The 26765-nt window shown below is 37.5% G+C and overlaps 1 protein-coding gene across 11 annotated transcripts in view; it reads right to left on the bottom strand.

The window, feature by feature from the left end:
• The window catches only part of tfap2d (transcription factor AP-2 delta (activating enhancer binding protein 2 delta)), a 123432-nt gene that overhangs the window by 81300 nt on the left and 15367 nt on the right, over window positions 1-26765 (bottom strand). For 7 of the 11 annotated variants that reach the window (XM_079584632.1, XM_079584626.1, XM_079584627.1 and 4 more), the window contains 9 exons: window positions 22180-22315; window positions 19540-19751; window positions 18593-18663; window positions 18041-18077; window positions 17394-17473; window positions 16950-17106; window positions 8566-8733; window positions 7537-7605; window positions 3972-4075 (listed from right to left, as the gene is read on the bottom strand). The gene's annotated coding sequence lies outside the window, so the exon portion shown is untranslated. Of the gene's footprint in view, window positions 1-3971; window positions 4076-4943; window positions 5024-7536; window positions 7606-8565; window positions 8734-16949; window positions 17107-17393; window positions 17474-18040; window positions 18078-18592; window positions 18664-19539; window positions 19752-22179; window positions 22316-26765 lie in introns of those variants that run through there. The other 4 variants (XM_079584633.1, XM_079584619.1, XM_079584620.1 and 1 more) reach the window with 3 other exon arrangements.

The following is a 26765-nucleotide window of genomic DNA, read 5'->3' as shown; positions in this document are numbered from 1 at the left end:
GAATGACAGTGAAGCGACGCAACTGACGCTGGTAGGTCACATGGCGAATGTAGCACATGCTGATTACCTTATTACCAATCTGATTACCAATCTGTTACCTTAAACTATACGTTTATCTCTGTAAAGCTGCTTTGAAACAATCTCCATTGTTAAAAGCGCTATATAAATGAAGATGACTTGACCTGATTACACCCATACTACATACTTTATTAGCGCTTGTGAAGTAATTACTTATTTAAAATAAGTACCTACTCAATAGAGTATGTGATTTTGGACGCAGCCCACGTGTGTATCGATATACTTTGATGTTAAAACATAGAACATAGTGAGTTTCTGTGGGGAAAATGCACAATCCAAGCATAACTCACATCTTATGGTTGTATTCTTATCTGTAAATGTTAGAAAGTCACACCAGTAGTTTGTATATAAAGGATCATTCTGACAGCAAGCGAGTCTCCTTTAAACTTCACAGACTTTACTAAAGAAGCGCCTAACAGACAATAAAATGTGAGCGCAATAATTAAGTATATTTTAAGTAAATATACATTTTACAAATTTTTCCAAAAGTGGAAGTGCTTTAAATCTCTTCCCCCGTTTACAACAGCACCACAAACTGCTGAAAGAAGTGATTTGCAGCTGGTTGCAGGAGTATAACAGATATTTATTTAAAGACAGTTTGTTCAGTAAAGCACCGTTTAATTAAGAAGAAAAGAAGCAATTATATATTGTGTTTTTCCCCCTGCTGTACGGAAAACACACCGAGCCGTGACTTCAACATTTTGGTACTTACTTAGCGAATCATATAATTTTTGTGTGCCGTTACACCACAAGCCTACTGAACATAAGTGCAAAATTGATTTCTAGCAACAGTGTGTGCATTTTAAAGACAGTGTAATGTGCATGTGTAGACAGGTCTGTTAGTGGTCACTGCGGCGGCTGCACTCGGGTTAGTGAACGCTAACCGTACGATTAACAGCGCGGTCATGACACTCCTGCACACACACACACACACTCGTGTTCGAGTGGTCTGCTGCGGTCACTGCTCATTTCCTGCCCCCCAGCTCTGTTCCCAGGGTTCCTTGGGGCGACCTGTCTGGCCAATTACCTGCTGAGCTGTAATGAGCTGCCAAGAGCCAAACACACACACACTCAAGCACACATTCCTACTGTATCCACATGAATTATTTTCTCAATCCTCACATAAATGCAAACACTAATTCAGTCTTCCTCACACACTCAGACTGAGGGACGCACACACACACTGCGTGCGGTTCAGGGCCAGAAACAGAACGACTCTTATTCTCCAGTGGTCAGGTTTAATGAAGCCGAGATGAATTAATGCAGGGAAGATGAGCTCCACAGACGGATATAGACTGAACGTATAGAGCTGAGGAGATGTATAGGGAATGACAGAGAGACAGGGATGAGCTGAGAGTGATCCTGGCAGAGAGAGAGACGAGCGCAGTGTATAAGCAGAACCGGTGGAACGGCACGATGCCTCGATCACCTGACATTATTGACATCTCCGAGACCCACACACACACACACGTTCTCATACATACATGTATCTAGTCATGAGAATCTCATGAAACTATATCAAGGTTACATTTCATCCAAAAATTGTAAATAAAATGAAGCTTTTTTTTGCTATTTTACTTTTATGACAATTAAGCACATTTTGACCCCAAATGCTCATTACTGTAATGCATCTGAATATTTTATCAATAAGAATAAAAACGATTTATTTTATTTAGCGCCTTTTTGGGTCGCTTTACAAAGAGACAATATAGATACACTGAGCGTAGATAACATACATAAAATGAACATCATATAAAGTTAGGCGTAAGGTAAGCGAAAAGGTAGGTTTTGGAAACATGTAATGAGGAGAGGTCACGGATGTGTTAGGGCAGAGATACGAAAGGCCCTTCCACTTAACAATGCTAGTTTGTACCGTAGGACCAACAACAGACCGGTATCAGATAATCTAAGTGTGCGAACTGAGGCGTAGGTATGAATCAGATCAGAAATATACGGGGGGCAAGACCTTGGAGGGCTTTGAATCTGATAAGAAGTATCTTGTAATGAATAGCCAATGTAGTCTGTTCCATAGCCGTGTGGGCAACACACACACACACACACACTCACACAAAGATTTACTTCTGATTACAGTAATGAGAATGACATTTTTTTGCATCATACAAATTAATAGAGAAAATATCCTTAATGTCCCCAGAAATTAAATAGGCTTCATATTTGAATTACCAAATTCCCAATTCAAAAATGTTTTGCATTTTTATTTATTTGTATTATTTTGTAATCCCCATTATTCTCATGATGATTGTCATTAGGTTCTAATTATATTCTGTTCTTGTTTACTGTATTACAGTCCAAAATACTGTAGTATGATCATTTAAAAATAATAATCATTATAATTTTAGAAGTTCATTTTTGCATTATGGAAAATGTTTAGTCCTCATGAAAATATTGACCTGAATGGTCCTCAAAATAAGAAAATTATTCTTATTCTCTAAATTTCTTTGTATTTTGGGGGGTGAAACATGAGCTAGACACGATATTGACAGGTTTCATAAGATTCACCAATTCATCAAATACACACGTCGAGACACATTTACAGAATGATTTAGAACTACTTATATAAATATTGTTCACTATGTGAAATGTCACTCAGACGCTCATCGTGATACTAAAAACACTGAACTCGTGCAAAGGATGATGGGAACGCTCTGACAGACAGCAGGCCATTTAGCATCCAGCTCACCCAGACAACACACACACACACACACTCACAACCCCCCTCCCCACACCCCCACTGCTACAGTGCCTGGGGGGGTTTCCACGGTGACGGGCCGTGTCAGCGTCAGGCGCTCAAATCTGCCAGTCTGCGCTACGGCCCTGCCATCTGATTGGCCGTTGCATGCTGCTATGGAAACTCAGGCGGAAGGAAGCATGGAAAGGGGGGCGGCCACGCCAAGCAGAGTGTGTGTGTGAATGTGTGTGTTCTGGTCTTTCCTGGACGTTCCTGCCCTCATGGGACCTCTGATGCAGATGTTTATAAAAACCTGAAAACTGGTGAAGTTTGAAAAATGCACGACAGAGACTAAGATCAGCTTGTACGGTCTGTTTATGTCTAAGAGAATCAGCGTCTAATGAACTACTGTAATGCTCCACTCGGCTGAGTAACACCTGCTAGTGACCAGCTTAAATGACCAGTTAAATCCATCACTGTGGTAGTTACGGTATGTAGGCCTGCTACTTGCAACAATAACCATCTTAACCAGCTTGTGCCAGTATCAGATAAGCACATCTAAACCAGTTGGGCCATTAAAATAAAATAAAATAAAATAAAATAAAATAAAATAAAATAAAATAAAATAAAATAAAATAAAATAAAATAAAATAAAATAAAATAAAATAAAATAAAATAAAATAAAATAGGTTAAGTAATTCAAATAAATTTAACTTTTCACAGTTTGTACAATTTAAAACATAAATAAAAATCCAAATTAAATTATTTTAACTACGAGGTAAACTTTTACTTAATATATGAAATGCATATGAAGATTAACATAATAGAGAAGTAGAGATTGAACATTAAACACTGACAAGCCTGTACTTTTACTCCAAAACACATAAAACAACACTTTATAGCTTAAATTTAAATTAAATTATAATTTAAATTAATTATTAAAATGTATTCTCCTGATCTATTTTACAAATAAACGTAAAGAAATTATATTCAGAACTTATGACAAAATGTTCAGAACTTGATTTAGCTCATTTATTCGCACAGATCTTACTAGCATGGCGACCGTTACACGTCAACCTAATCATTTAGATTTTTTAACCATCTTTAGATATTTTGATAGTATCAAATAAAATTGCAAGCGTAATAAACCAACTAACACCAAAAAACATCACAGAATTCATCAAATCCACCGCTAAATACTCACTAAATATTTGCGCTGCTGTCGATTTCCCTCCAAAATCATGTCACTTCCTGTAGGATGACATCATACAGGAACTGGCTTTTGTTTGTTAAAATGATTTTACAAGGCTGGGGGGAAAAAACAGAATGGAAAGTGTTATTTTGAAGACAGAATTTTTTTAAAACATAACTGTAAAAAATTATAGGTTTTGCTATAATATAAAGAAAATATATAAAGAAAAAATAAGAAACACATACACTTAATGTAATTTTAGAAGCAGTGAAATAATTTTAAATTCATGACTATGTCATCAACATATGATTTATTGTGAAATTGTGATTTTAATATTTTATCGAGTTTATTAAGACTGGAAAAAAAAAATTACACTTAATTTAGGAAATTTTCTGTTTTCCACACAGCTAATCGCAGTGTTTATCTGTCCATTTGCAACTTTACGTGGATCACCTACTATGAATATGATCAGAATAAACAGCAGTATCTGAAAATAACCTTCTTGATTTATCCATGAAGGCCTCAGTTATGGAGACTGTGGTTGAGAAGAATCGGTTGAAACTGCCTAACTGAATTTCCTACTGATATCCGATCCAGGGAAAACTGACCCAAGGAAGCTAGAGGGGTCAATTTGTGTCTAAGGGAGTTTGTGTGTGTGTGTGTGTGTGTGTGTGTGTGTGTGTGTGTGTGTGTGTGTGTGTGTGTGTGTGTGTGTGTGTGTTTCTGGGCTGTTGCGGACTGGTTAACCCTTAAGTGTTTTGCCCTGAGGACGTCATTAAATGTTCAGCAGCACACCTGGGAGGAGCTGCAGCTAATATGAGCGAGAGACTCTAAATGCTACACACACACACACACACTTATATATATAACTCTAGTCTGGAAGGAGGGCCATATCCATAATTGATGGTTGCTTTTTATTTGAGGTACTGTGGGACACGGGACTGCAGCCTAATTTGATGAGAAATCGTTTTTTAAGGTTGTTACTTTGGTTTGACACGTCTGCTTTGAGCCGCCTGCCTCCCTCTCAACTCAAACAGCACTCCGCTCTGATGGAGGAATTAAAGATACATGTGAGAATAAATCTTACATGCAGGAGAGAACAGTGCAATATAGCGCAAAAAGGTGTGTGTTCGTGGGCGCATTTTGGTGGATGGGACTAAAAAGAGGCAAACAATTCCTGAAAAAGTCAAAGCAAAAGAAAAAAACTGAGCTCTACATCAGGATATAAAATTCAAACCAGCTATTTATTATTCATATTATTATTTGTGGTCGTGTTAATTAGTTAAAGAAACTATAAATTATGCGTGTGTGCTCATTATGATAATGGCATATGCAGAGCGAGCGTCTGTCGAGGGAGGGTTCAGACCTTGACTCCACAATCGCAGCATCTGAATGTCTGATATCTCACGCTTTATATAGTGCATAAAAATGCCAGCATTACGATTTTTTTTTTTTTTCGGAGGAAAATGCGAGTTGTGCTTGGCCTAACAAAACTGAGCTGTGTTCTGAATGGTTGCTAAGTCCCTTAAAGGGATAGTTCACTCAAAATGAACATTCAGGGATCATTTACTTACTATCAAGTAGTTCCAAACCTGTATGACTTTCTGTCTTCTGTGGAACATACGAGAACATTTTTGGTCAGTTTTACAGATTTGAAACACATGAAAGTATACGATAACAAAATTGTCATCTCTTTAAAGCAGCTCTGGGTAACTTTTCAACCTTAATAATATATTTCCGAGTCTCTTGTGATGGTACATCGACTTACAATAGGTTGAATGACACGTCTGCCATAGCCTGACGGGGTCTGTAGCGTTTTTAATCGTACTTTTAAACTTCGGGTTTCGGGTAGTAACCGGCGAACAAAGAGAACTACAAAATTCGACTGCTTTACGGCATATACGTCACTTCCACCACCACCCCCACTTCCTTAAAATCGGACGTGCGAGCCAAACTATCGTTTGTTTGCCAAATGTTATAGTCATGGACGAAGCAGCACAGAAAAGCAAGAAAGCAAAGGTTTTGTCGGAGGAAAGCAAAAAAGAGGAAACGAGAAAGTGATCGCATTAAAGGCAGAACGAGGATCAGGGGGTGCCCGATGCCACCCGTCCCGGTTTTCCAGGGATTGTTCTCTTTTTTGAGCGACAGTCCCAGAAAATGAATATTCTTTCCCGGGACACGAATTGTCCCGTTTTTTTGTGAAAATGTACTTCTAAAGTAGAATTTCCTGGTTTCAAATTAAACCGTTTCCGTCTAGCTGCTACTGTTAATGTGTTTTCTTCATAGTTGTGTACAGTACATCCAATCCTGTGTCCGTAAACGGGTAAAAACCATGGTAAAAACGGGTAAAAGAGTGGATTGGCCTGGCGTTTACTTTTATTTGATTGGAAGCTCAACTTATCGCCTAGCAACTGCCTGTGCTGTCGGTCGCGCGCGCGCATCAACACACATCCAAGATGATACAGTGTGAGTTTAGTTGCTAGCTAGCTTTTTAAAAACTGTCTATTTACATCTATTGTGTGAAATGGGGGGAGAGACGGACGAGGAGGATAACACAACAAAATCGGATGAGCCACCAGTGTCAAAGAAAATACTATTTACAACCTACAACTCAGACTCCAAAAAATAATAATAATCTGAGTGTCCCGGTTTTTCACAAATCAAAGGTGGCAACCCTATGCCCGACCGATGCGGACTTTCAAATATCAAATGAAAGCCTATGTCTAAAGGGTGTGTACAAGTTTGGTAGGGGCTACATTCTTGCAAGTAAATATATAAGATGTACAAAATCATATTTTAGGATACCTAACATGCCTGTGATATTTGTTTATTTGTCTTGCCTCAAGCTATAATGCAAATCGATTTGTAAAATTTGCAGATTCATCTATGGTAGCTTGCTATTATAATATTGACAATATATGGTTATTATAGCTACCACTCAAACATTGCATTGAAGTATCATATAGATTCAGTAAAACGGTAACCAATAGACTAGGCTACTATAATGACGCTGGCTTGTAGACGTGAGCATCGCGATCATTTGTCGTTTGAAAAAAAATAAAACCCATGAAATTATATTCATATCATGACATGCTGAAATATATGCCACTGTACTTGGATGAAGACATTTCACACGCGACGCAAGCAGAACACCTGCATGTGAACTCCTACAGTGTTCAGGGCTATCATGGTTGTCAACAAATGCACGTGCATGTATGACAGAGTTTACGACAGTAGTAGAGGACAATACTGTTTCCCAACTCTAGGGGGACCCCGAGAGCAAAAGTTACCTGGTGTTACTTTAAAGCAACGCTAAAGAAGAATTTTTTAGCCGTTCATCAAGTCGTAACAGGGTGAAAGGCACGTCTGCCTCCGCTTTGCGGTCCAATATCTGCTATAACCGCACTATGTAAGTTTGCCAGATCGGGTCGCGTTTCTGTAGTTCTAATGAGACATAAAAAAAACTACAAATTTGGCTTGCTTTACGTCAAGCGTTACAATAGTGATTATTTTGTTTTTCTTCATTTCTGATGTCGCAATACATCATTCTTTCATGAAATAATGCAACATACTCTACCTTATCTGTGGACATCTGTGGTAGGTTAAATGATTTACAACAGCGGTAATGGACAATTCCGCTTCCAACCTGTAGGGCGACAGAAGAGGAAAAGTTATTTAGTGTTGCTTTAAGTCTCTCAATAACTACTTTTACAGTAAAAATGCCCAAGATATACAACATATTAACACATGCAACAATTTATTTTATGCATATTGATAAAAATGGAAATAGAGTAAGATAGTACGAGAATTTATGCTGTATTCTATAATATATCGAATCATTTATTTATCTGTTCAGATGGAGACGCAATTTTGTTCAGCAACTGTCCAATTTGACATTTCTTTACTCAGTGTTTATAATCATTTTGAAATCATATCTTGTTCACACATGACCTACAAAGTAGGAAAATGCTGTCAAATTCATGAAAGCACTTTATGATATTCTAGTTTCTGTCTAGATATGTCTCAGGTCCCTCTATCAATGTGAGTCTATGCAATTTTTCACCTGATGTATTGTTCACCAGGCAAAAATCATAAGTCTGATCACTTAAACTGCAACTTTTTTGCTTTTACTTTTCTAAGTAATCAAGTCTGTTGCACATATACACAAATGGAGCCATGGTACAGCATTTCTGTAAATGTAAAAGCCCCTTATGTGTTAAAGTTTAACACATTTTTGAGGTCGTTTTCATATTTCATATACTACTTAACCCGATTAGGAACAACAGATGGTAGTCTAAACAAGCCCCACTAAATACTAAATAATGAGTGCTTGTGTTTGGATGGATTTGCTACAAAATAAAAATTGCCCCATCTACATGTTGGAGTTTTCAGAGACTAAAAACAGGAACAAAAATCTAGAATATGAGATGTGAATTAAAGGATTGCTTTAGGCCTTTATACAAGAGCTTAGATTTCCTCAGGGACACACTTTACTGTTGGATTGTCCATCAATATTTAAGATGTCTGTAATCGACAGTCAAAAATGTGTTTTAAAATCAGGCCTGTTGGGTTTGAGGAAATCCTGTGTTTATCTCATAAAAACTACCTGCTTCAGATCACAATCCAGCGAAGTTCTCAAATAACGCTCTCTCAAGGCTCACAGATGAATCGGTAGATAAACAAGCGTCTCTCGTGTATGTGCGGGGTTAGGATCTGCTCACCTCATGGGTTTACCAGCTCAACCACAACATAAACCCAAGCCCCAGAGCTCATCCTGTGGAGAAACATGCATTTACATGTATGAGCCACATAACCATCAACTAACAGATGTCATAGTGTGAATTTCATTTGATCTCTGTAATATCCCAGATGTTTCTATTACACAGCAATGAAACTCAATAGAGAGGATTTGGAGAGCAGTGTTGGTATTGATAAAACTATTAATATTATTGGTAATTGAAAAAGTTGAAATAAAATATAAATAAGAGTGAAAAACCTAATTTATAGTATGTTGGCTTGCCAACTAAAGTGACTAAAAATAAAATAAAATGAAAGCTATATATAGACATAGTTAAAATAATAAAAAGCACATAGCAAAATTACTAAAACTTAAACTATAATTAAAATAAAATAAAAACGAAAGCTAATTCAAAACTCACAAGTTTCTCAATGTCACACATTGTGTCTAACAAATTTAGCAAGATAACAACTGTGCAATCAAAAGTCAGATCTCAACATGAATAAACTTTCGTAAAATTATCAAAGCCTTTTAGCTCTGCACTACACTGGAAAAAAAGGTGTTGGATTTACATGATTTGATAGTGTACATCGGTCCCACGTGAACCAATTAAGTTAAACAAACATAATTTATTCATGTAACTTCAACATCATGGAATTAAGTAATTTTAAGCGAATCTCAAAGTGAATTTTAAAAGGCTCCCTGATATGATTCAGGTATTCAAATTCATATAAATTTGAATGTATTTTAGTGTCACACAAATTAAATTTCTAGACCCAGCCAGCTAGTTAGCAATAGCACTTGTTAGCATCTTAAATGCTAAGATTTACATGCTCCTTCCTTCAGTCAAAGCATTTATACGGGTTGCTGAATCAGTCCACAGCCTAACCAAATGCTCCACTCGTCCCCACAATGGTAACCCACTGTAATTTAAATGGTACTAATAATTTGAATGTAATTGAACATTAAACACTATTACAGCAGCCATATCACCCTGTAGCCCAAGACTGATTGCCCACTGAAGCTAAGCAGGGTTGAGCCTGGTTAGTACCATAGACAGTATATAAACTGGACACAGCGACCCCATAGGTTTCAACGGAGAGAAATTAAGTCAATTAGAAGCACTCACTTCCTGATCGCAAGGCGAACTGCGCAGGCTCAAACTGAGCTTGACGACGTAGATGTGACGTGAGCAACCTGTAGGTCTTCTAGTAGCTGTGCCGAGAGAAATCTGAATCATTCCCTTCCGAATCTCGCAGAGACGGAGAGCGTGGGCATTAGCTGTCCATGAGCTAGAACGGGAGCAACTTTATCACTCTCTATGGGCTTCTCCCTTGACTTTATGCCTCCACGTCCTCCCGATTGCTTGCGAGCTTCTCTGCCTGTCCATACGGTAATTTTTCGACTTGTGCGACAGAGTCGCGCGGGTATGACGCAATCGTTAGCCTATTTTTACAAAAACTGCTTCTACGGGGCCATAACGTAAGATACAAGGTAATGGAGCCTTTTATACATTTTCGTGTTTCTTTAGAAATAAACAATGGACAAATGGTGTCTTTAAACGCCTCAGATGTAAAGTTATTCGCTGTCAAAGTGACGCCAAAATGAATGGGAGTCAATGGAATGCTAACAGCAGGTGGGGGTCCGCTAGCCAATGGCGGTGCCCAGGTCGGCTTCAATGTTTTTCGGAGCACTGCCCCCCTGGTTAGTACCTGGATGAGAGACCTGGGAAAACCAGGTTGCTGCTGGTAGAGGTGTTAGTGAGGCCAGCAGGGGGCGCTCACCCTGTGGTCTGTGTGGGTCCTAACGCCCCAGTGTAATGACAGGGACACTATACTGTCAAGGAGCACCGTCCTTCAGATGAGACGTTAAACCGAGGTCTTGACTCTCTCTGGTTATTAAAAATCCCATGGCACTTCTCGTAAAAGAGTAGGGGTGTAACCCCGGCGCCCGGGCCCCATTCCACCCATTGACCCCTACCAATCATGGCCTCCTAATAATCCCCATCCACTGAATTGGCTCAATCACTCTCTCTCCTCTCTCCACCTGGTGTGTGGTGAGCGCACTGGCGCCGTTGTACTGTGGCTGCAGTCGCATCATCCAAGTGATGCTCACACTGGTGGTGGTTGAGGAGAGATTCCCTGATATGATTGTAAAGCGCTTTGGGTGTAAAGTAGTAAATATGAAAGTGCTAAAAAAAATGCCTCATTCATTCATAAGCTCTTTTGCACATAAATGTTAAAAAGTGATTAACTATCAGTTTTTACATCATTTTACACATTTGCATGACGAAAACTAAAACCAGATTCCCTGAGAAATGAACCCATCCTCTTGGGTTGCAAGCATGCTCTACCGTTTGAGCTCCAGGAAAGCTTTGCAAATAGCTATGCTAAGTTAAAAAAGGAGCTCTTCCACATGTTCCAACCAAACTTCTTGTTTTAACATTGTGCCAAAGTGCATTAAAGGGAAAGTTCACCCAAGAATGAAAATTCTGTCATCAATTACTGCGCCCTCAACTCACAGGTTTGAAACAACATGACGGTGAGTAAATTATGACAGATTTCCATTTTTGGGTGTAATATCCCTTTAACTATCAGTCTTTAGATAATTTTACACATTTGAATGCTGGAAACTAAAACCTGAAACTACAGTAGCATATGCATGTTGCTCTATAAATACAGATTTCACAAGTTGTCACAGCTATAAGTCACACAAAAAGTCAATATCATGAGCCATTCATTTAGCGCCCTGTAAATACATCTGAAGCCTGTGCTAAGGGTGTATAATGATGTTTACAACAGCTGTATTAAAACTGCATGCGCTCACCTGTGTTAGCAGAGGCTAGTCCCTCTTCCCTTAGGCAGGTTATGGTTCTCGCTCACAGAATGGCCCCAGGCCTCGGTTCTAACACACTCATCCAGACATAACTCCGATCCCTTAGTTCAGCTCTCCCTCTACTACTGTCTGCCGCTCTTCATCTCCCTCTCTCTTTTGCTGTTTTCTTTATAACCAATTATACCTTCCTTTAAAGCTATTACCACTTGTTGTCTCGTCCCTTGACCACAGTGATCCCTTCAGATCCAGTAAATGGTTTTCAGCATGCTGATGGGTGCCATGATTATTTAAAGACTGATAGTTTCTTACGTTATTCTGTATTGATGTATTTCAATAGTTGGAGTGGAACACACTCTTAAAAAGGTTCCAAAAGGGGGTTTTCATGACGAAGAACCTTTCAATCAATATTTCTTAAAAGGGTGGTATAATGCCCTTTTCACAAGATATAAAATAAGTCTTTGATGTCCCCAGAGTGTGTATGTGAAGTTTTAGCTCAAAATACCTCGCAGATATTTTATGTAGCATCAGTGGCGGACTGGGACAATAATTCAGGCCGGGAATTTGACTCCACTGCCAGGCCACCTCTGCTGCTGCAGTCACCACCACCCTATTCATGTAATCTACTGGACTGATAAACTTGTAGGCTAACCCTATTAATGTAACAGGTAGACTACCAGATGCAATAATATATAAAAAAATAACCCTTACAAACTCACTAGGAATATACCATTTATACTACCAAACCAATGACAAATAGAAAATTGCCTTAAATTGGCAAAATAAATAAATAAACAAACAAACATTGTAGGCTACATATTGTAGACTAGAAATGAAAAATCTAAATAACTAACACTGTATTCTTTTCCATACCATCTACTTGATTTATTTATTATTTAAACAATTTGACCCACTAACACTGTCTACTTTTTATACATTTTTATTTATTATATTAAAAATATGCTACATGTAGACGAAACGAGACTTGACACAGCACCACTTACATATTGTTGCTCGTTTGTTGGTTTAATTTTATCTATTGTGATTATCTAAGTGATTTGTATGTAGTGTTAATTTTGTCACCTATTTTTAATTTAGACTTAGTCTTGTGCCAAATGTCTTAGTTAGTCTTAGTTTTAGTCAACTAAAAGTCTCGTCATTTTAGTCTAGTTTTAGTCAAAAGAAACTCAAGGTATCTTAGTCAAGTTTTAGTCGACTAATAGTCTCGTTATTTTAGTCAAATTTTAATTAGTCGTCTAATTTTAGTCAAAAGAAACTCAATATTTATAAGTTTTAGTTAAAACATTTTAGTCTTTTTTTTAAATAACAAATTATTTCTGAGATTATTTCTGATAACCATGTCAGTCAAATAGTGTTTCACACATCTCAAATATTGGTTAAATGTCATAATTACCTGAAAAAAATGTAATAGATTTTTTTAATGCAACTAGTTTTTAACATTAATCTGTTCATAACAGATGAATATTCTATCTCCTGATGATGGCAAGTAGAGACGATTGGAGACGAAAATGAAGAGAGATTTTATCTTAGTTTTTATTTTATGCAAAACATTCTCGTCTTTTTTCGTCAACAATAATGCATGTTAATTTAGTCTTAGTCAGCGTTTTTGGACATTGGTGCAGTCTTAGTCATGGAAAAAAAGGTCGTTGACGAACATTTTTAGTCTCGTCTCGTCTGACGAAATTAACTCTATTTGGATGAAAGCGTTCGTCTGCCAAATTATTACAAATATAATGTAAATGTAATCTTGACCGACCTGTTCCCTTACTGGCGAACATGGCTGAGATTTTGCAGAAGCTCGCTGCGTCTGTGGCTAGGGCTTTTTTCCTTTTTAAACGCTCCCTCTCTGCTCCTCCTTTGCGTTTACACTCCATTTTTGAACTATTTAGTCAGATATTAGGCAGTGCTTCGTGACGTTGGGTGGGATTGTCATTTTCACTCCGCCATTATGATTCGTCGATTGAGAGATCCGTCAATTAATTCGTAGTTGCACACCAGCCTATCCAACGCATTCTCATCCTAGGGCGTCATATACTGACACTTTTGACAAATATCTGCGTCTCATATTGACGCTAAAGGGTGCCATGTGCGTTGGATGTAAACGATTTGTCAAAGCGTCAGTATATTACGCCTTGGGATGAGATCGGGCTGATCGTCTGCACAGCGGCAGACGGCAGGCCTTTTTTTTTATTTTTATTTTTTTATTTTTTTGGCAGCCGGCAGGCCAGAACGACCGTCAGGCCACCGGGAAATGTCCCGGTGCTCCCGATGGCCAGTCCGCCCCTGTGTAGCATGCTAAAATTGTCACTTTTTGAAGGTGAGCAAAAACGCACCGTTTTGTGTCTGTTCCTTTAAATGCAAATGAGCTGCTGCTCCCGGCACAGGGGGCGGAGCTTCAACAGCTTGCACTCAAACAGACATGCACTGAAAAGTTCAAAAACTTTTTGCCTTTTATGGAGAGACTTAAGAAGAAGCGACAACATTTGTCTCAGCTTATGTGTAGTTATCTTCTAGTCATTGATTAGCTGTCTTGATAATCTATAAATCGTGTTCCCGGGGGCGGGGTTTATGTAAATTCTAGGGTTGGTGATGTCACTAACCCGGGAGGAATGTTGTGTAGTTCCTACCAGCCATTTGTTGTAGTCCTTAAAAAGCAATTTCTTTAAAAACAAATATCTCCCTTTGATTTGAACTTTGAGCGTCGTAACTTTGCAGATGTTGTTTATGCTCAAACGGCAACATTACACACTAACTAAAGTTAGAAAAGTGAAATCATAATCAACCAGCTCTTTAAAATAACCATTGTTTTCCTTAGTGTGAAGAACATCTTAATAATCTGAAGAACCTTTTCCACTTTGTATAACTTTTTGTGCATTGAAAAGGTTTCTACGGATGTTAAAGGTTCTTTATGGAACAACAGATGCCAATATAGAAGCTTTATTTTTAAAAGTGCACGTAAAAGCCATTTGCCTCTATAGATACTTGCTAAGAGACATTCTTATTTTAGACATCAAACAAATTAAACCAAAGCTAACACATATGGATAAAAACTTAACTTATGCACAAAACAGAATTGTTATTCCATATAAGTGTTTGTTTATATGCAATACATTGCTAAAATGTTGACTGTTGAATGTTTGAAGAATATCCAGCAGATACAAAGCTTATGAATATGGTGTCTCTTATCTTGAAGAAGTTTATCACAACACAAATATAACGCTTAAAACAGAATGAAATGACGCTGGGGTTGTTGTCGGGGTGAATTTGGGTTTGACATTTACATTTATGCATTTGGCAAATGCTTTTATCCAAAGCGACTTACATTGCTATTCAAGATACACATTTTTACATTCTTATCAGTTCTTGCTTTGACAAGTTTAGAAAAATAAGAGACAGATACTTTTAAAAAACATTCCTCGTTCCACATTTTTCCATTTTATCAGATAAATCCTTAAAATGCAAAGGGCAGTTGTGCATCTGTTGCAGCCAAATGCATTTTTGAGCTGCTCGCCCCACAGAAACCAATCGCTTTGATCACAATATTCAAGAGTTTTATCTGCACAACAAAATAATAAAGAATTTTTAATGTCCAGGTTATTTTACTTTATCCGCTTTTTTATTTGTTTACATTTATTTTATTTTTTATTAGTGCTTTCAATCGATTTAAATTCTTAAATGGATAGTTCATACCTTATGGTACGTCTAATGTCGTTTCAAACCTGTTTGTCTTTCTCTTGTGGAGCACAAAATAAGTTTTGAAAAACGTTTTAATGTTGTGTGGAGCCCACTGACTTTCAAAATAGGTTATTTTGAGTTCAACAGAAGAAGAAATCAGGTTACTGTACTAACATAATGATGTTTTTCCACTTGCACATCAGTTCAGATCAGATCTGAATCAGTTTGTAGTCAACACAAAACAGAATTAAAAAATATCAAATTAATAAACCATGGTTAGAGTTTACTAAAACTCAATTAACTTAAAACTTAATTTATTTCAGCTAATTGCCAAAACAATATTTCTCATTTTAATTTAGTTTAACTTAAATAAAATTAACTAAAATGCATTTAAATTAAAATCAATATAGACATACAAAAAAACTACTAAAATTACAAGAAAACACAAAACAAAATTACCAAAACCTTAACTAAAATAAAAATGGAAATATAAAATATAAAAAATTTGTCAAAATATTAATAAACTATATTAGTATCCAACATAAGACAAAAAAAAAACATTAAACATAATTAACATTCACTTTTAATGTTTTTTAAAGAATATTTTGTTACCATTATTGTCACTTTTCTAATGCATGTGTATAAATGCTTTGGGAATATAGTATGTAAAAACATTCATGCCTACTTGAAATACTTTGACATGTTGAAGCTGTGACAGCATTCCAGCCATAGCAGCGCTTCGAATGCTGTTGCTATCAGTGACATAACCGCTACACAGACCGTGTTGTGTTACGATCATACATGGCTTTAGGGCGCGAGAGGCCTGACGGGTCACGATCCCGACGTCGCGCTCGTGGCGATCCGAGACAGAAAAACACACTCACTTCAGACGATAGTCTTGTCTCTTGCCTTGCACTGGCGTATGATGCTAAAGGGCTAATCCACATATTAAAGCTAATTTATGGAGATCCGGTAAGCACTGCCTTTAAACATGCAGTCAAATTAATATTCAAATGTAATTCCTCACCTAAAGAAATAAAACATGCTAATGGCATACTAATTTAGTTGCAGCTGCTGTAGCTCAGAGGCTGATGGTCTGATTTCTCAAGGCCGAGTATTTAACTCCGCAGCCAGAGAGTAAAGAGAGAATTTTTCTTCCAGCAAATGAATTAGTAAACAGCAAGTACGTGTTTGTAGAAGCGTCGGTGTCGGTGGATGTAAACGTAGGCTGCTGGATGATAGTTTGTTCATTACTACGTACGTCCTCTCGGGCCAGAAAGGGTCACGTTTTAACTTCAACCTCGTCTCACGCCGGGAAACTATTTTTTATGCAAAGCTGATTTTAATTACGACTTATAGATGTGGATGAAAAAAGCAAAAGGCAACGAATGGTTCGGATTGGCTGGGAAGTTGCGCATTAGCCGTCACCACCTGTGGCTGTTTTCAGTAATGGCTTTTTCATGCGGTTCCGCGTGCGCGTCTAGGGGAGGATGAATAAAACAAACGAAAATATGAAAATATAGACATTGATTTGTCATTGTGTGCTGTCCTCCAGGGGTACAATCTGTATTTGCATATTCATACTTTTGACCGGATACATAAATCATTTCCTTCTCTCCAAAGGTTAGGACTCATTAAATAAAGTCCAGCAATTAGAGAGAATATTTTCTATTATTAATTGTTTTTTGTGACGGTGCATGGAGCTGTTATAATTTATAACTGACCTGAACTCGCCTTTCTAGTTTCCACCTGGGTTACCACTGAAAGCCAGTTCACCTTGGGCAATGACAATCTCCAGCTTAACCTCTCAAAGAGCCGCCACAGGGCAGTTCCTCCAGCCCAACAAACAGCTCCTCCTAGATCTTCCACAGGGAATTGACTCTGCACAAATGAATCGGACCACAGAATGAGTGCTTACTGAGCTCTCGAAGAGCAGCCGGTTAAACAAACCATTTATGTGAACCAGACACAGATTGAGGGATCCTGATGTGGACAAATCGGGACTCGTGATTGAGATCAAGATCAGATTTAAAGGTGAAGCGTGACATTTCTGCACGATTGGGATGCGTCCGAAAGCTTAATAATGCTGCTTTCGGAGAATGCATTCCAAGGTAGGAAGGCATCAAGGCACGTCCAAAGTTAGCTTCACTTTCTGTCTCCTGAAATACCTTCATCTGATCGATTTTTGAAGGCAGCATAGATGTATCCTTAGCTGCCTTTGATATCCCACAATCCTGTGCTTTCCATTCTGTGACAGATGAAAAAATGAAAAAGAGTCAGAAAGTTGCGGTTGTTGGTCAGTTTGTGTGTAAATGTACGTTTTTGACCAACGTTTTCCACTTTAAGAAATTACAATTGTAGTAATTATATTTTGCTTAGTTATCACCAGAGCTTTCTCTATTTTGCGGTAGATCATTAAACCCTTACGATGCCTCAGATATCTGTATACCTGCCTACAAACTCAGTCTCAAACGCTGAGAAATGCTGCCAGTCGTGGCCTAATGGTTAGAGAGTCAGACTTGTAACCTGAAGGTTGGCGGGTCGATTCTCAATACCAGCAGGAAAAAAGTAGGTGGGGGAGTAACGTGGATGGGTTAAATCCAGAGGACAAATTCCAAGTATGGGTTACCATCACTTTCAAAGTCATTGCCTGATAAGGCAGCAAAGCAACAAGTCAGCTGCATGAAATTTCAGATGCAGTCGCCCCAAACTCACGCCGTTGGTTGAGCCAGTGTCACTGCATAAAATGACAATATTTTAACATAAAAAAAACACTTTTTTTAACATAAAAAATAAGAAAAATTAGGTGACTAACCTGTGGTTTTCAGGGTTGATCCTCAACAGCACCCTACCTGGATGAAACAATCTGGATCAAACTTTAGTTGAAAGTTAACATTAATGCATGCAAATATCTATCTATCTATCTATCTATCTATCTATCTATCTATCTATCTATCTATCTATCTATCTATCTATCTATCTATCGATCTATCGATCTATCTATCTATCTATCTATCTATCCATCCATCCATCCATCCATCCATCCATCGCTCACTATAAGGATCCAGTCATGGTAAAGCTGAATTTTCAGCATCATTACTCCAGTCTTCAGTGTCACATGATCCTTCAGAAATCATTCTAATATGCTGATTTGCTGTTCAAGAAAAAAATCTTATTATAAAATGTATTTGAAATTGAAATATTGTGTAACATTAGAAATGTCTTTACTGTCACCTTCGATCAATTTAATACATCCTTGCTGACTAGAAGTATTAATTTGTCAAATGTACTATTCAAACTTTTAAACAGTAGTGTATGTGTATATTGATTACTTTTCTGCTTAAAGGTGGATGTATTAAATTATTACCAAATTAACAGACCAATCCTGATGGTTCAAATGGTTGGGGAAGCCTGACGTTTCTGGCAAAGTAGAAATATCTGAAAGAGAGAAAAAAATGCTTTCCAGTTAATTCTATGGGGTTTTAATCTTATTTTTTTACGAACAAGTCTTTACTTCACTGAAAAGAGCATCAAAAATCAGACAGCAACAAAGTTCCTCGTGGTTACCATCCCATAATCACAACAACGAGAATCACCACAAAATATCAAACCCACATGAGCAAGATGTTTGCTTCAAGGCAGTGTCAACAAATAAGATTTGAGCGTTTAGCCATTTGGTGGCGCTATGCACAGAAAGTGGTTTTGCAAAACCAGTATTAAAAACCAAAGAACGAAGCATCTGGAAAAAACTGGACTGCTTGAAATAAGATGTTAAATTAATTTTTGAAGGGTACAAATTCAGTTTATGTTGAGTGAAATAACGCCCGACATGCAAGTGTGTGACTTGTGTGCTCAACACGTTTCTCATGTCCATTGCTGTCACTGTGTTTTAAATATATTTGTTGATTTCAGGGCGAATAATGACGGTAAATCAACTTGTTCCAGACGGCTTTAATCTTAATTAATTACCTCCCAGTTTCTGTGTCTCAAAAATAAAGTTGTGCAATATTTATTAAATCACACCAAAAAAAAAAAAGTGAATGTTGAGTGGGGGGAAAAATCCTTGAAATTTTCATCAAACGTATTCTAATCAGGCAGTCGTCAGGTCAGCTAATGAGATGGCAGGAGTGAGGGCCTGACACTGCAGGCTCTGCCAAATGACTACCTCCCTCTCTCTCTCGTTCTATCAGTCCGTATCGCTCTCTCTCTCCCTCGCACGCTTTCATCATCGCTGAAGCTCATTAGTTCATCTTTCAGGCTTCCATTTGATTATAGTTTCACTTTTTAAAAGTGAAAAATATTTCACTCATTTACTCTCATTAGTCCTCAAGGTCATCGTTTGAAGCCGCTCCTGTCAATGTAAGATAAATCGACCCTTCGCATCCTCTCCCTCTCTCGCTCGTTCTCCGCGTATCTCCTTCAATGCTTCAGAAACGTCTCTCGCTGTCCTTTTGCTCCAAAGTTACACCGCTGTAATCATCTCTTTCTCTCGTCCCTCCGTTTCGCTCACACCATCCTGACAGAAACTAGCGGAAAAGCAAAGTGGAAGACAAAGACACAGAAAAAAGTGATAAAGTGAGAGAGACTGGCTAAGCATACTACTCTTACTATTTCTGCCATATAAAGATATATCACTAGTATGAGTAGTATTGCTGTATCCAAATTCAGCCAAAATTTAATGGATTTCATAGTGTATATATATATATATATATAGCCTACACAAGATTGGTTTCATGTTTCTGAAAGAAGTCGAAATGCGATTATACTCAATTATGCTCAGCAATATTATTACAATAAAATTTAAAATAGCTGTTTTTTATTTGAATATATTTTAAAATATAATTTATTCCTGTGATCAAAGCTGAATTTTCAGCATCATTACTCGAGTCTTCAGTGTCACATGATCCTTCCGAAATAATTTCTGCTCAAGAAACATTTCTTAATATTATTATCAATGTTGAAAAAGTTGTATTTCTGTATTTCATATTTTTGTGGAAACCCATTTTTTCTGGATTCTTTGATGAATAGAACGTTCAAAAGAACAGTATTTATTTGAAATAAAAATATTTGACATTAATGTCTTTACTGTCACGTTTGATCAATTTACTGTAAAAAAGATCTTACTGACCTCAAACTTTTGAACTACATATACAGACAATAGATATACATCATGATAAAATAAAAACAATTATTATTATATTAAATTATTGTTCTAAAGTTTGGGGTCTGTAAGATTTTTTAAAAAGAATTTAAAACTTTTTTTAAACTAAAATAAAGATTTATTTAAAATAAATTCTGTTTAAACTTTCATTCATCAAGGAACTCTGGAACAAAATTGGCAGTTCAATACAAAAAGAAAGTAATGGACTGAATAATCATAATACAAAGTTTGACACACTACATGAGTGTGTGTTTCTGCTAAGCTCCTGTGTAAATGTATGTGTTTGTGTGTCTTTAGTTGTAAACGTGGCGTGTGATTGAGGCCTAAGGCTGACTGCAGAAATTAAAGCACAATCGATATTGACTGATGTTTCTTCCCCTGGTCTCCACCAGTCACTCTGTGTGTGTGTGTGTGTGTGTGTGGTCATACTATCATTAGTGCAGCCGTTTCAGGGATTAGCAACTTCTGTATTAATTGCTAATTGCTCTTAATGACATTTAATGGCTGTCAGTCAGTCTAAGTCCCACCCCTCAGCCTGTCAATCAATCTCTCCCAGGTGAATTAATGCATAGTCTCGTGTAGCCAGAGCTTTAGACTGATGGCAGAAGGACTCCATCACAGCTTTCATTGGCTAAGGACCGCCCAGAGGCCGTCTGACTGACATGTTAATCAACCAATCACAGTTCTTTTTGTTCCACGTCATGTTTGGGGCGTGGAAATGTAACGTCGATGTCTCTACAATAACAGACCGGTGTGTCAAATTATTTAAAGAGTCTATGCCGCAAACTTTTTCTTCCCTCTTTGTATATTTTTCCTTTTTCAATTAAATTTGACTCACTTGTATCATACATTTTATTATATTATTTTAATTTAAAATAAGAAATATTCTGTACTTACACATTTGTATATTTTCATTACGACATATTTGGTTTATTAAGCCATTTAAAGTAACACTTTAAAATAAGGTTTCATTTGTTAAAATTAGTTAATGTATTAAGTAACATGAACTAACAATGAGCAATACATTTGTTAATATTTATTAATCTTTGTTAATGTTACTGTAGTTAATAAAAATACAGTCATTCATTGTTTGTTCATGTTCAGTGTATTAACTAATGCTAGCAAATACAACTTTTGAATTGAATAATTAGTAAATGCTGAGATTAATATTAACTAAGATTAATAAATGCTGTAGTAGTTCATTCTTAATTCATGCTAACTAAAGTAGTTAACTGATATTTAAAAATGAAATATTATTGTAAAGTGTTCAAATGAAATCAATATTAAAACAATGCCAAGTCATATGATTTTCATGATAGAAAAAACATAATTTTAATATATAAATGTATAATAATATAAATTAAAATTTAAATTGTGTTTTTATAATTACTGTCATTTTCAATTCAATCAGTGCTTATATGGGATGAGTAGTCGATTGCATCTTCAAATATGTTTTCCCTACGATTTTCAAATACTTTTTGCATCAAATCAAAGTTTGTTTGTAATGTCTGGTTGGTCTGGTTTAATACTTTGAATCGCTTTTTGAATCGAAATTGAAAGCGAAAAATACTTCCGGAGCCAAAGCAACTAAAAAATGGGCAGTTACTATTGCACTGTACAGTCGGTGTGTGTGTGTGTGTGTTCTGAAGCTCCGCCCACGACCAGGGTCTCAACCTCATATTTAAAATATCAGACAAAGTGCTGTGATGTCACAAAGCATCAGTGTCCAGGAAACTCCCTACATGTGTGTGTGTTTGTGTATGTGTAAATGTGTGTTAGAGAAAGAGCTTAACTGAACCCTTTTTCCTGTTATGCACTCTTTTCTTTTCTCCCTCCATCTTCCTGTCACTCTTCGCTGTGTCCCATCCTCTCCAGCCTCCCTGTCTCTCGGTGTCTTTAAGCTGCTGAATGTAGGTTGCTCTGCACAATCTATAGGCCTCAGGGATACAGCAGAGAAGAGAAAGAGACAGAGAGAGAGACAGAGAGAGAGACAGAGAGACAGAGAGAGAGACAGAGAGAGACAGAGAGAGAGAGAGAGAGAGAGAGAGAGAGAGAGAGAGAGAGAGAGAGAGAGAGAGAGAGAGAGAGAGAGAGAGAGAGAGAGAGAGAGAGAGAGAGAGAGAGAGAGAGAGAGAGAGGGCACTCAGTCAGTGTCTGCAGATGAACATGGTGCCCAGAGCGAGACAAACAGGAAGCTCATCGAGCATCTCGAACCCTGACAGCACAATCAGCCTGACACTGCAGCCATCCACACACATGCACACATGTTTACATGCTTATTTTTTCAGTTGGAGTCCAGTCCATGTGAGGACAGTACATTTACTAAACCTATCCCTAATCGTAAATTAAAACTTCATTTTTTGAAAAGAACACTATTTTAAACGATTGAAGAATAATTTTTACAAATAAAAATTCACAAAGCGATAACTTTAAAAAAAAAGAGAAAAAAAAAAGTTATAGTTTGACAATTTTACTTAAAAATTTCAGGTTTAATTCATTGTTACACGTGCCATTTCTTTGTAATTATAAAATGTACAAGACATTTTTGAGTGGAAATTGTTGCAAAGTATACACCCATTTTGTTTTTTCAGATTTGACTTGAAGCAAGGAACAAATTTGTATCGAAAATATAGCTAAGTGTGCACTCAAACTTGACGCATATATAAATGAGGACATATCGTAGACTTCTGTTATTTTTTATACAAAACTAATTATGAACATTACGCACACTTAAGCCCAAACAGATCCCAAATCCTAAAACATTTGCATTTTTATAATTACAATAAATAAATAAATATATTTAGGCAGGTGTATTTTGTGTCTTGTTTCTGGAGGAAAATTTTGGTTTTAGTTTCTTGAATTAAAACCTCTAAATGAGGACATTTCATAATAAAATTGGTGTATACAATTTTCACCAAGAAATTGCTTGTTAATTTTACAAATAATTACTAAGAAGATGCAAATAACATTGAATTAAACATCACATGTTGAAGTTGCATAAATGTAAAATTTATTTTATTTATGGAATTTTTTCGGCACCAACGCAGGTTGTTAGCTTTAACTTCTGTACAAATTTGTACCCAAAGTACACACATATGCAAACACTTGGCTATCTTAATAAAGATATTGCAATGGTTTTATAATCATTACCAAAACTTTAATCTCTCAAAAACCCCTTTTAGAATTAAAACATTTAACCTTATTTATGAATATTTGTTGCAACTGAGGAAGGATGTCCCTATACTAAGGATAGTTTTCATTTTTAGCTAACAATTTTGTTAACAGGTAGCTATAGGTAAACCCACACATATATATGTAAATGAGGAACGAGGGAATGTTAACTTCTGTTGTTTTTATACAAAGCCGAATACAATCCCAGACTATCCCAAACCATAAAAGAAACACCAAGTACAGCTAAACCCTGCACACAAGTACAGTGTTAACAAAGACACACTCTCATCCATCATAACACATTAACTCAGGGTTAGTTACTGATCCTGACTGAGGAAACGTTCAGAAACCGATATAAGGACCCCTGACTCTCACACATGCACACACCGGCATCAGACTGAGAGCAAGGACTGCAGTGTGGCAAAAATTTCAGAGGGGTGTGTGTGTGTGCGTGTGCATTTGGAGGTGGGGTCTGGGGGGAGTATGTGTGTGTATGGTGTGTGTTTGGGGTGGGGTGGGGGGGGAATGGTGTCAGCTGCACAGGCAGCAGAAAGCAACATCTTAATAAAACAGCCCGAGGCAAAATCCCATTAAAGACTTCACAGAGCAGCCAGGTACACACACACACACACACACAATATACAATACATCTGTCTGTCTTTGTGTATAACAGTGTGTGAATTCATTTGGACTGTGTGTGTGTGTGTGTGTGTGTGTGTGTGTGTGTGTGTGTGTGTGTGTGTGTGTGTGTGTGTGTGTGTGTGTGTGTGTGTGTGTGTGTGTAGGGTTACAGACCTCACTGCGACCTCACTACCTTCAGATGCGTTCAGAGAATACCAATAAGAAAGAACAATTCTTTGATGTATTTTGTGTGTTGGTGAGAGCTAGAAAAACTTTTTCTTCAGTGCGCGTACATTTTTTTGGGTAGCCGGATTGTTCAATATTTCACTATATTTACCTTTACAACAAGTCATAGAGGGAGACAGTTCTGTGAAAGCAACATTCTGGTCAAACAAACACACACACAACACACAAGGCGTTTACAAATGACGATTCCATTAGCATTTTATGTATGGGAGGCAGATGAGAGAGAGAGAGGGGAACATTAGCACAGTTAAAAACATCCAAATCTGTCAGAGCGCAAATGGGATGTCGGTAGGGAGGGAAAAAAAAGAGACAGACGCAGAAGTTAAAACTCTCTGGCTTTTCTGCCCAAACGCAGAACTTCACGTTTTTGTAAACTATTGTTATGACAGCATGTCACTTCGGTTTGAGCGTCAGCGGTAGCGCGCGGCGCGGGCTGAGCAGGGCGGTGAAGCGATCTTTAGCGAGACCCTAAGGCTATTGTCATAAAGCTCAACGGCGCTAACAGCCAACTCTAATTCACTTGTCAACTGCCTGATAAAATACTGCACAAATGCCATTTTAACTGAAGCAGCTAATAGGGAAGTTTATATGTCTTCTAGTGCCGCGCGTGCGTGAGAGTCTTCACACTAGTCGTCATCTAATCTAAAGCATATTAGAATAATCAGGCAGAAATAAATCCTCTGCATTATCTGGTTAAGTTGATTCGGTTAAGTCGCCTGTTAACCCTTGTAATCCAGACAGCCAACGAGTCCTGACCCGCGCGTTAGACTTTGAAAGCTAAACTAAACCTTTAATCTGAGTCGAGATACGTTAAGAGCTGCTATTGACTCCGCCGCTAATGAACACGGCTCTACAAACAAGTACAGAATTGGCTGCACTGAATTTCAAACTTACCAACAAAAAGATTCGTAAAATACACGTGTATAGGCCTATGTGACGTGAGAGAGGCGTTTAAGTAAAATGAAAGCATGTGCTGTTAATAGGATGTGCTGGTGTTTATCTGCACCTGGAGGCAGGAAGAGAATCTTGTCTCGTTATTTCAGTCAGTTAAATATGTGAACGCTTATTATTAAGACATTAATCAATGAGTTTGAATTCTGAACTACAGTCTCAGTCTACAGAGGAAGACTGTAAAAGACACTGAGGTAGGGTGAGTTCAGGTTGATTGGGACACTTTTTTCCCAGTCATCTCAATGGCAAAAAAAAGTGTCAACCTGAATGCACCCCTATAACAAAGACTGCAGAGACATGGTAGAGTTTAGTATCAGACATGGTATTTTATGTTTGGCCTACTATAGGCTATGAAAATACCATATATCCACAAAAACAATCAAAGGTAGCTATATTCAACAGAATAACTGAAAGGAAACAGGGACGCTTGGATCTAGACACAAAGGCCTAGTACTACCATGCTGGAGTAATATGAAGTAGACTATTTATCAAAGTAACTTTGTATTTTCATCTGATGTCATCCTTTACAAATAGTACTGTGATGGTGTCACCATGTTTTTCTATTTTAACCACGTTTCTTAAACATTGTAGGCTATTACAATAGTGCAACTGTCAAAAGTAACAAAATAAACATGCATTATCATGTTATAATGTCATCAAAAACATTGCAATGCTGTAAATTTGTATCCGGGTAAGCTATATAGACAAAACATTATGAATCTACTTAAAGAGAATACAATAATAGGCCTACCACAGTACTTTAAGTTAGAGCCCAGTTGGTTTGATGACAGTGTGCTCGTAACGCCCCCTGCTGGCGCGAACCGCAGCTCTGGTATAATTAAACTCGCGCAGCTTCCGGGTTAGAAGAGCGCGCGAGGGCTCGAGACAGGTGAGGCCCGGTGAAGCTCGCGCTGGCGCGAAGCCCGAGGACGCGCCGCACTGATGCCATATCTACCGTTAAGAACTGATGTTAAGTCACTTTACCGGGAAGTCCACCAGCAGAACTGGTTAACAAGTTAATGAACGTGGAGAAAACGAGCGCGCGTACACGCGCGTGCGGTCAGTATTACTGTGGCAACAGCGACATCTGCTGAGAAACTGATCACTCTCCCTTTACCATAGTTCCCGCCAAATCACCATATTTAACTTTACTACAATAAAAACTGTAGTAATTTAGTATGAATCAAGACTATCATAAAAAAATATTTTTGTTAAATAAAATTACAAACATTTTTAAATCTTATAGGCTAATGTTGAAGGGAGAATAATTCACATGAACCTGGTTATGCTAAATTACACCATGAAGGAAAGATTAAGATCAGGAGGAGAACATATGCCCTACTCCTTACTGGCATATGTCTGAACACCATGAAGCCATTCCTTCTGCAAT

Source organism: Phoxinus phoxinus, assembly GCF_949152265.1.
Source record: "Phoxinus phoxinus genome assembly, chromosome: 16".
Taxonomy (NCBI): Eukaryota; Metazoa; Chordata; class Actinopteri; order Cypriniformes; family Leuciscidae; genus Phoxinus; species Phoxinus phoxinus.
The sequence above is the reverse complement of the archived record's forward strand: the minus strand, read 5'-3'. Positions and strand labels throughout refer to the sequence as shown.